Source organism: Bombina bombina, chromosome 5, assembly GCF_027579735.1.
Source record: "Bombina bombina isolate aBomBom1 chromosome 5, aBomBom1.pri, whole genome shotgun sequence".
Lineage (NCBI taxonomy): Eukaryota > Metazoa > Chordata > Amphibia > Anura > Bombinatoridae > Bombina > Bombina bombina.
In genome coordinates, this window is record NC_069503.1 from 122,613,279 (window position 1) to 122,625,247 (window position 11,969).

Below are 11,969 nucleotides of genomic sequence, written 5' to 3' on the forward strand. Positions count from 1 at the left end.
TTGTCAAAGGGATGTGAAAGGAGTATTGCCGTGTTGATTTCATGGTTTTACCTATGGGAAATCTATTCAAAGGCTCTCTGTAATCGGTGACAGTGATTCATCCCCTGCCTCCCTTTTCAGATCGACGTTATACTCCTATACAATTACCTCTGCTGATATTTCCATCTAAAGAGGAGGAGAGTCCATGGCTTAATTCATTACTATTGGGAATAAAGAACCTGGCCACTAGGAGGGGGCAAAGACACCCCAGCCAAAGGCTTAAATACCTCCCCCACTTCCCTAATCCCCCAGTCATTCTTTGCCTTTCATCACAGGAGGTTGGCAGAGAACTGCCAGAGTTTCGGAGTAGTCTCTTATGGAGGGTAGTACTCTTCGCATTGGGACTGGAGTTTTAAGTAGTCCTGTCAGCCTCTTTGTGAGAACCTGGGCGAAAGTTAGAGTCCGGAGATGCAGGGAGAGTCTTTCTGCGAAACCATCCCGACTCATATTAACAGCTCCACAAGCAATTAGCGTTGACAAGTTTCGCTGCCTGCTCTCTACACTCAGCTCCATGTCAGGACGAGGCTACTAACATGTCACACTTGAAGGGCCGTGTTCCTGTTCCACGGCGTTGATTCTGGTAAGATTGTTTCATTTTTTATTAATAGTGATAACATAGAAGACAGAGTCACAGTGTGACGCCTTTTTATCATTACAGAATCAAGGGTTAATATTCCTGGAAAGGGGATTATTGAACAGGGGGGGTTATACATGATATTGTTTATTGTGTCATTGCTGCGTTATGTGCAAGTTGGGGCTCTGGCAATGTGTGTAACTTTCAGGTTACTTGCGGGAATCTTACGTGGCAATTTTTGCCGTGTTTTTCCCTAGTGCAGGGGCGGTTCTGCCAGGCACTCCATGTGAATGGGTATGACTATCCTTCTCTGTTGATTTGTGGCACAGGATATGTAGCGGTTTCTGAAGTCCGGGTCCTAGGAGGTGGTGAGTGCCCCGGCCATTGGCGGTATAAAGGTGCCTTTTTGGTAAATTAAGTTAGTCTGAAAGAGCGCAATCTATGGAGGACTCTGGCGCATTAGAGGTCTCTCCCTCTTTAACAAATACTCATTCCTGTGTTTATTGTGAGGAGGTTCTGGTAGATCAGCCTGCTCAACTATGTTCCACATGCCTTGATAAAGTTACAACATCTAAATGTAAAAGGATGTCTAGTACTACTGAGCCGTCCACCTCTGAGGGTTCTTCCTCCCGTGAGGTGCGTTCCCTACATTCATCTCAGATTGCACATGCAGCGTCAACCATTACTCCTTCGGGAGAGATTTGTTGGCCATCAGACTTTGCGGACCAACTGGAATCGGCGGTTTTAAAAGTGATCCATGCCTTACCACGTTCTGCTAAGCATAGGGTGTATCATGGCGGGCCGGGGTTTGTCTACGCCGATGGAAGATTCAGAAGAAGCTCTATACGATAACTAGGCCCACTCCACTTCTTCGGAGGAGGCGCCTTCTGGGTCGGAGTCCGTGTCATCTAAACCTCTGGCTGCGGAGGAGCCTGGTTATAGGTTTAGGATGGAGAATTTACGCTTTTTGCTGTGGCAGGTGCTTGCTACTCTGGAGGTTCTGGAACCTAAGATCTCAGAGGAACCTGCGATTCCGAAGCTTGGCAAGGTATACGAGGACAGGGTAGTACCTCAGACTTTCCTGCTTCCCGTTAAGATGGCAAATATTATTACGAACGAATGGGAGTGATTTAGGTTCGTCCTATTCCCCTTCTTTTAAAAAACTGTTCCCCGTTCCGGACTCTCAGCTTGAGTTGTGGGGGACCATCCCTAAGGTGGATGGGGCTGTCTCTACGCTTGCGAAGCTGACGACTATTCCCCTCAAGGATAGTTAATTGTTTAAAGAGCCCATGGATAAAAAGCTGGAAAACATGTTGAGAAAGATGTTTCAGTACATGGGGTTTGTTTTTCAGCCAGCAGCGGCCGTTGCAGCGGTCGCTATAGCTGCGACATATTGGTGTGAATCCCTGTGTGAAATAGTCGAGGGGGAGACCTCCATCGACGAGATACAGGAGAAGATTAAGGTGCTGAAGGTCGCCAATTCTTTCATCTGTGATGCCAATATGCAAATTATTCGCCTGAATGCTAAGGTGTCAGGTTTTTCTGTTTTAGCGCGCAGGACTCTGGCTAAAATCTTGGTCTGCGGACCTAACCTCTAAGTTGAGGCTGTTGTCCCTGCCTTTTCAAGGAAAGATCCTGTTCGGTCCAGGGTTAGATTCGATCATATCCACGGTTGCGGGAGGCAAGGGAGCTTTCCTAGCGCAGGATAAGAAGGCTAAGCCTAAAGGATCTACTTTTCATCCCTTTCCTGTGGACAAGGCCCAGCGCCAGCAACCCACCAAGAAAGCGGACCAGTCCAAGGAATATTGGAACAAGTCTAAGCAGAGCAAGAAGCCCACCGAGACGAAATCGGCATGAAGGGGCAGCTCCCGACCGGTCTCCGGATCACGTAGGGGGCAGATTATCTCTATTCTCAGACGCATGGTTGCAGGACGTTCGGGACCCTTGGGTTCTAGAAGTTGTCTCCCAGGGTTACAGGATAGGGTTCAGATCCCATCCGCCCGAGGGCAGATTCCTCCTGTCAAACCTGTCTTCAAGACCAGAGAAGAGAGAGGCCTTTCTAGAGTGTGTGAGAGATCTCGCCTCTCTCAGGGTTATCGTACCAGTACCCCTAGCAGAAAGGGGTCTAGGGTACTATTCCAACATTTTTGTGGTTCCAAAAAAGGAGGGCACGTTCCATCCGATTCTGGACATAAAGTGTTTAAACAAGTTTCTGAGTGTTCCATCATTCAAAATGGAAACTATCAGATCTATTCTGCCCCTAGTTCAAGAGGGACAGTTCATGACAACTGTAGACTTGAAGGATGCTTACCTTCATGTGCCAATCCACAGGGACCACTTCAGGTTCCTAAGATTTGCGTTTCTGGACCAACACCTCCAGTTTGTGGCCTTTCCCTTTTGGTCTGGCAACGGCCCCGATAGTCTTCACAAAGGTTCTGCGGGTGCTTCTTCCAGTGGCCAAATCCAGGGGCATTGTGGTGGCACCTTACCAGGTCGACATCCTAGTTCAGGCGCTGTCGCTCAGCCTTGCAGAGGATCATTCAAGGGCTCTTCTTCTTCTGCTCCAATCTCACGGTTGGAAGATCAACTCAGGAAAGAGTTCTCTGGTTCCCAGCAACAGGGTGGAGTTCCTGAGCACGATAATAGACTCTATGTCTATGAAGATATTTCTCACAGATCAGCGATGCAGGAAGCTTGCGTTCACCTGTCTTGCCCTTCAGTCCTCCACAATCCCATCTGTGGCTCAATGTATGGAGGTGATAGGTCTCATGGTTTCAAGCATAGATGTCATCCCATTCGCCAGGTTCCATCTCAGACCTCTTCAATTGTGCATGTTGAGACAGTTGAACAGCGATCATTCAGATCTATCACAGTTGATATCCATGGATGCTCGGACTCAGAACTCCCTCTCTTGGTGGTTTCGTCCGGAGCAACTGTCCATGGGGACATCCTTCTTGAGACCGTCCTGGGAGATTGTGACCACGGACACCAGCCTGATGAGATGGGGAGCTGTTTGGGGTGCCAGGATGGCACAAGGAAAGTGGTCCCGGGAGGAGTCTCTCCTTCTGATCAACATCATGGAACTACGAGCAATTTACAATGCTCTGAAGGCATGGCCTTCTCTGGGGTCGGTCAATTTCATCAGATTCCAGACCGACAACATTACCTCGGTGGCTTACATCAACCATCAGGGGAGTATGAGGAGCCTCCTCGCAATGAGGGAGGTCTCTCGGATTCTGAAGTTGGCGGAGTCCCATGACTGCTCGCTTTCAGCGATTCACATTCCAGGTGTGGACAGCTGGGAAGCGGACTTTCTCAGCAGGCAATCCTTCATTCCGGGGGAATGGTTTGCTGAGATTTGTCTCAGATGGGGTACGCCGGAGATAGATCTCATGGTGTCCAGGCTCAATTACAAACTACCTCGATACGGGTTGAGGTCCAGGGATCCCCAGGCAGAGCTGATATATGCCTTAGTGGTTCCTTGGGGATTCAGCCTAGCTTACATTTTTCCACCGTTACCACTTCAACTTTGTGTAGTGGCTGGCATCAAACAGGAGCGGTCCTCGGCCATACTGATTGCTCCTTCATGGCTGTGGAGGATGTGGTTTGCAGATCTGGTGGGGATGTCATCCTCTCCACCGTGTAGGTTACACTGTCGCGGGGGACCTGCTGGAATAGGGCCCCTTTCAACATTGGAATCTAGATTCTCTGAGGCTGACTGCGTGGAGATTGAAGGCTAGTCTTAGCCAAGAGAGGCTTTTCTGAAAGTGTGATTGATACTCTAATTCAGGCAAGGAAGCCAGTCACTCTAACATAAGGTGTGGAGGACTTACTTGTCCTGCTGTGAGAAGCATGGTTATCCTTGGCATAAGGTGAAGGTATCCAGGATTCTATCCTTTCTCCAAGATGGTTTGGAGATGGTTTGCCGCTAGTTCCTTAAAGGGACAGATTTCGGCATTATCAGTTTTGTTGCATAGGAGACTCGCTGAGCTCCCTGACATCCAATCTTTTATTCAGGCTCTGTCTAGGATCAGGCCTGTCTTTAGACAGTTGGCTCTGCCTTGGAGCTTAAACTTAGTCCTTAGGGTTTTGCAGAGAGTTCCGTTTGAACCTATGCATTACTTAGACATTAAGATTCTGTCCTGGAAGGTTCTCTTCCTGTCGGCTAATGCATCAGCATGCAGAGTATCTGAACTAGCTGCCTTGCAAAGTGATCCTCTTTATCTGGTGTTTTATGCGGATAAGGCTGTACTTCGCACTGGGTTGGGGTTTCTCCCCAAGGTGGTGTCTAACCGTAACATCAATCAGGAAATAGTTGTTCCTTCTTTGTGTCCTAACCCTTCTCCTTCTAAGGAGAGATTACTTCATAACCTGGATGTGGTTCGTGCTTTGAAGTTTTATCTTCAGGCTACAAAGGATTTCAGACAGTCTACATCTCTTTTTGTGGTGTATTCTGGGAAGCGCTAGGTGTAAAGGGCCTCTGCTACTTCTTTGTCTTTTTGGCTCATTCAACTAGAGCTGTGGCTTCGTCTTGGGCCTTCAAGAATGAGGCCTCTATGGAGCAGATTTGTAGGGCGGCTACCTGGTCCTCCTTACACACTTTTACAATGTCTTACAAATTTGACGTTTTTGCTTCTGTGGAAGCTGTTTTTGGGAGAAAAGTTTTGCAGGCTGTGGTGCCCTCAGATTAGGGTCCGCCCTTTACCCTCCCGGTTTCATTCATTGTCCTCTAGAGCTTGGGTATTTGTTCCTAATAGTAATGAATGAAGCTGTGGACTCTCCTCCCCTTTAGATGGAAAACATAAATTATGCTTATCTGATAATTTGATTTCCATCAAGGGAAGGAGAGTCCACAGCTCCCGCCCGTATCTCCATTGGGTGGACCTAAATTTCATGATCTTCTGGCACCATTTATACCCTGATATTTCTCCTACTGTTCCTGGGTCCCTCGGCAGAATGACTGGGGGATTAGGGAAGTGGGGGAGATATTTAAGCTTTTGGCTGGGGTGTCTTTGCCTCCTCCTGGTGGCCAGGTTCTTAATTCCCAATAGTAATGAATAAAGCCGTGGACTCTCCTCCCCTCGATGGAAATGAAATTATCAGGTAAGCATAATTTATGTTTTTTCAGTACTGGTTTGGCTGTCTGCTATATGTGGATGGGTGTTTTCTGGTAAGTATGTATCATTTTTTAAGACACTCCCAGCTATGTTTGGCACATGTCTGCTGTGTGACTCCCAGCGGCTTCTAACTTATTTAACAGCCGACTGGGAGGTTTTTCCTACAGAGCACTTCAGTAGTGTGTAAGATGCTGGCGAGCTCTTTACGTTTAGTATATCAGAAGCAACATGTCTGATGTCTGACTCCCGGAGACTTATGAATTATTTAACAGCCGACAGGGAAGGTTTTTTTCCTACTGAACACTTAAATCGTGTGTAGGATTGAGATATTTACGTTTCAGGCAGTCCTGTATACCAGAGACAATATGTCTGCTGTATGCCTCCCAGCAGCTTATACTTTATTTAACAGCCGACAGGGAGGGTTTTCCTATATATCACTTTAATACTTGTGAGATAGTTGCGTTTTTACATATCCCTGTTCCTTTCATTTTCTTTTGGATAGGAAATCGACAGGCAGAGTGATCATGTTTAATGTTATAACATAGAATTGGGGCTGCAGACTGTGTTATCCTGTTTGAGTGAGATCGGAATATACAGGATGGTTACATGTTCCCTTTCTATCGATACCCCTGTTCACTACGGCTTATGGTTAACCTTTATTAGCCGACAGGGAGATGCTCATTCTGCATGTGTTTGACATGTTGGGGCACTAATGAGATGGCTTTAAGTGCCTGTCAGTTTATAGGGTTTTCTGCCGGCGGCTCAATTTTTTTTTAATACTGTATGTCTATCTGCCCTGGAGGTTGAGCTCGATACGCCCACGATGTGCGGAGCTTCGTTCGCGCCATTGTGTGCACGCCGTTTGGTGGCTCCATCTTGGCCTTCCTTGTTTGGCTCGATATGCCCACGGAGGGGTGGAGCTTCGCTACGCGCCGTTATGTGCGCGCTGTTTGGGCCGGATGCCTCCTAGGCTGACAGGTTGTGCACGCCGACGGTTGAGTCCTTATGTGTATGGAACGCTTTCTCTGTCACGTTAGACAGAGAGGCGTTGTCAATATGCAGTTTATAAGATTCTTTTCCTATGATCTATTTTCAGTGTCCCATTCAGGGATAGACGTAACTCTTAAAGAAACAATGCATTGGTGTTTCTTGAGTTTTATTATTGGGGCTTTGTTTGAAAACGTTTTTACTGTTAATAAGTTGCATAAAGCAGTACACTTATTCTTGTCAACTATTAGACATGACACAAAGGGTCACACTTTTTGTTACTCCTAACTTTTATTTCTGCTCCCCATGTTTTAAATGAAATTTTTTAAGGTTTATATGCCTTAAGCAGCATTCTGATTCTGTGCAACGATTTCATACAATGCTTGCCTCTAGTATATTTTAAATTAATTGGAAAAGAGGTTTATTTAAAATACAACAAAAATGGGTTTTCAGTTTCTGTACTCTTTGAATAATGATTATTCTTGCAATGATCTTTTCATTAAACTAAGTTTTGTCCACTCAGTGACATGTTTAGTTACTGTTTAGGATTAAAGGGTACAGTAACACTTTTTCATCTTCATTATTTGTTGTTTTTTTCTGGGAAACGTAGGGGTCAGAAAGCTACACTACCTCTTTCTTTTTGGCTGAAGAGTATCATCCGTTTTGCATATGAGACTGCTGGACAGCAGCTTCCTGTACAAATTACGGCTCATTCCACTAGGGCTGTGGCTTCCTCATGGGCATTTAAAAATGATGCTTCTGTTGAGCAGATTTGCAAGGCTGCAACTTGGTCGTTTCTTCACACTCTTTCCAAATTTACCAAATTTGATACTTTTGCCTCGTCCAAGGCTGTTTTTGGGAGAAAGGTTCTTCAAGCAGTGGTGCCTTCCGTTTAGGTTCCTGTCTTGTCCCTCCCTTTCATCCGTGTCCTATAGCTTTGGTATTGTATCCCATAAGTAAGGATGAAATCCGTGGACTCGTCGTATCTTGTAAAAGAAAAGGAAATTTATGCTTACCTGATAAATTTATTTCTTTTACGATACGACGAGTCCACGGCGCAACCTGTTTTTTCTAAGACAGGTCTTTATTTTTGTTAAACTTCAGTCACCTCTGCAGCTTGGCTTTTCCTTTCTCTTCCTAACTTCGGTCGAATGACTGGAGTGGGAGGGAAGGGAGGAGCTATATATACAGCTCTGCTGTGGTGCTCTTTGCCTCCTCCTGTTAACCAGGAAGTGAATCTGTGGACTCGTTGTATCGTAAAAGAAATAAATTTATCAGGTAAGCATAAATTTCCTTTTTTCTTTTACAAGATACGATGAGTCCACGGATTTCATCTTTACTTGTGGGATATCGCCTCCTGGTCAGCAGGAGGAGGCAAAGAGCTCCACAGCAGAGCTACATAAATAGCTCCTCCCTTCCCTCCCAACCCAGTCATTCTCTTTGCCTGTGTTAGTGATAGGAAGAGGTAAAGTGAGGTGTTAGTTTAGATTCTTCAATCAAGAGTTTTTTATTTTTAAATGGTGCCAAAGTGTACTATTTTACTATAGGGCAGCCTCTGGAGTTATAGCCTTTAAGGCTATGGGAACTGGTGGGGCATTAGTCTCACTGCGCCTCCCATAATTGTGCTGCTCTTCTGTGGATGGTCTTAGAGAATATTAACTAAGACCCTTCTGCCTTCACAGGACTTCAGGAGGAAGAGTGGACCTCTTGACACTGTGAGATTATCATGCTGTTCCTCAGCATGGAGGTAAGTGCAGTCTTTTATTTCTGGGGCTCTGCAGCTTATCTCAGAACTGACTGTACTCTGCCTTCTCTATTAGGGGCTATGGGCCTAAGGGCTTCCCTTCGACAGTATGTAGGCTCTCATTAAGTTAGAGAGAATGAGAACCGACATATTGCTTATTTCTCCAGACATTCTGGCATTTCACAACTTAGCCTAGAAGCGCTGGGATATTTATGTTGGTATGCATCTGAACTGTAACGGGCATTACTCTATTTAATTTTATTGCTCATAGAGATGGCTGACGCTGGGGGTAGTGCCGGAGTTGGGAAAGTGTTTTACTGGACTCTGGTACATGGCGGTACTTTACTTGTTTTTGCCGGGTTTTGTTTTTTTGGTGTTTGTCCGCCCACGAAGGGTGGGGCTTGGTGTTCGCGCGCTTAGCCGCGCAGTTACTCCTCGACTGAGTTCCGGTTGGCAGCGTCTCCTCACTGCTCCTAAGTCCGCTTGTTGCAATACCTTACAAGTGATCTTAGGTACGCAGTCCTAGAGGAGATAATATTGGTCACGTGGAGGCAGGTAGGAGCCGCAGTGGATCTGTGGCGAGGTGACTGCTTTATTTTTCTGGAATACCAGTGTGTTATTTTTCTAAGGCTCACGTGCAGGGAGTGTGGGGTATAAGTTAAACAGCTTTCTCTCTGCCTATTTATATATCGGGCTTTAATTCAGAAGGTTGTTTGTTATTAAAGACACAGTACAACATTTTTTTATTATAAGTTCATTGGACTGATTTTATATTATCAGTAAATAGACAAAGCTTGCCTTTGCTTTTGTCATCATGGATGACATTGAACAAAGTACATGTCCTATGTGTTTAGATGCCATTGTTGAACCCCCTGTTACGCTTTGTCCCTCATGTATTGGGAGGGCTTTACAGTGTAAAGAGCAAATTTTCTTTAATAAAGATATATCATAGGAATGTTCTCAGACTGATGAGATTCAGGGTATGCCGCAACTTTCTCCCCAAGCGTCACAGCCTTTAACGCCCGCTCAGGCAACGCCGTGTTCTTTAACTGCGTCTGCTTCATTCACTCTGCAGGATATGGCTGCAGTTATGTCATCCACTCTTTCAGAAGTTTTATATAAGTTGCCAGTGTTACAAGGTAAACGCAGTAGGAAAGAGGCCCATGTGGTCCCTGCGACTTCTGATGCTTTGATGGCGATCTCCGATGTACTCTCCCAGGGCTCTGAATTGGGCGGTATGGAAGCTCTGTCTGAGGGGGAACTGTCTGACTCAGGAAGTGCATTGCCCCAGACAGATTCGGACGTGATGTCCTTCAGGTTTAAGCTTGAACACCTCCACCTGTTGCTACGTGAGGTTTTGGTGACTCTGGACGACTGATTCTATTGTGGTCCCTCCAGAGAAATTAAGTAAGATGGACAGATATTTGGAGGTTCCTTCTTATGCTGACGTTTTTCGGGTTCCTAAGAGAATTTCAGAAATTATTGCTAGGGAATGGGAAAGACCGGGTATCCCGTTCTCTCCTTCCCCTATTTTTAAGAAAATGTACCCTATAGCTGACACCTAAGGTGGAGGGAGCTATTTCTACCCTGGCTAAGCGTACAACTATCCCTATCAAGGACAGTTGTGCTTTCAAAGACCCCATGGATAAGAAGTTGGAGGGTCTCCTCAAGAAACTATATGTTCATCAAGGGTTTCTATTGCAACCGACGGCCTGCATTGTAACAGTCACAACTGCGGCTGCTTTTTGGTTTGACGCCCTAGAAGAGTCTCTTAGGACTGAGACTTCTTTAGAAGAAATACAGGATAGAATTAAGGCCCTTAAGCTGGCTAATTCTTTATTATGGATGCCTCCTTTCAGATCACCAAATTGGTGGCTAAGAGTTCAGGATTCTCCATCTTAGCATGAAGAACCTTATGGTTAAAATCTTGGTCTGCGGATGAGTCCTCTAAATCCAAGCTCTTGGCTATTCCTTTCAAGGGAAAAACCCTGTTCGGGCCTGACTTGAAAGAGATAATTTCTGACATTACGGGAGGTAAGGGTCACCTCCTTCCTCAAGATAAATCATCTAAGCAAAGGGGACGACAGAGTAATTTTCATTCCTTTGGAAATTTCAAGGGAATCCCCTCTTCCTCTTCCACTAAACAGGAAGGGAATTTTTCACAAGCCAAGTCCACCTGGAGACCCAACCAGGCTTGGAACAAGGGTAAACAACCCAAGAAGCCTGCTGCTACTACCAAGACAACATGAAGGGGCGGCCCCCGATTCGGGACCGGATCTAGTAGGGGGCAGACTTTCTCTCTTTGTCCCGGCTTGGATAAGAAAAGACGTTCAGGATCCCTGGAAACTAGAGATCGTGTCTCAAGGGTATCAGTTGGAGTTCAAAAATTCCTTCCCCAGAGGAAGGTTTCTTCTTTCACGATTATCTGTCGACCAGATAAAAAGAGAGGCATTCTTACGCTGTGTAAGAGATCTCTCCTTCATGGGAGTAATATGCCCCGTTCCAATTCAGGAACAGGGGCAGGGGTTTTACTCAAATCTCTTTGTAGTTCCCAAAAAAGAGGGAACGTTTCGACCCATTTTAGATCTCAAAAGTCTAAACAAGTTTCTCAGAGTTCCATCCTTCAAGATGGAAACTATTCGGACCATTCTTCCATTGATCCAGGAGGGTCAATGTATGATTACCGTGGATTTAAAGGATGCATATCTTCATATTCCTATCCACAGAGATCATCACAAGTTCCTGAGGTTTGCCTTTCTGGACAAACATTTTCAGTTTGTGGCCCTTCCTTTCGGTCTGGCCACGGCACCCAGAATTTTCACAAAGGTTCTGGGGTCTCTGCTGGCAGTTCTAAGACAGCGGGGCATTGCTGTGGCGCCTTATCTGGACGATATTCTGATCCAGGCATCGTCTTATCAGCTAGCAAAGTCCTTTCTAAGGGCTCATGGGTGGAAGGTGAATCTCGAGAAAAGTTCACTGATTCCACAGACAAGGGTTCCTTTCCTGGGAACTCTAATCGACTCTCTATCCATGAAGATCTTTTTGACGGAAGTCAGAAATTTAAAGATTCTGAATACATGCCGATCCCTTCAGTCCAATCCTCGGCCATCAGTGGCTCAGTGCATGGAGGTAATTGGATTGATGGTGGCAGCAATGGACATCATTCCGTTTGCACGTTTTCATCTCAGACCTCTACAACTAAGCATGCTCAGACAGTGGAATGGAGATTATGCAAATTTGTCTACTCAAATAGATCTAGATCAGGAGACAAGGGACTCTCTTCTGTGGTGGTTGTCGCTGGATCATCTGTCCCAGGGGACATGCTTTCGCAGACCCTCATGGGAGATAGTGACAACGGATGCCAGTCTGATAGGATGGGGAGCAGTCTGGAATTCCTTGAAAGCTCAAGGTGTATGGACTCGGTCGGAGTCTCTACTTCCCATCAACATTCTGGAGTTAAGAGCAATATTCAATACGCTTTAGGCTTGGCCTCAGCTGGCTTCGACCA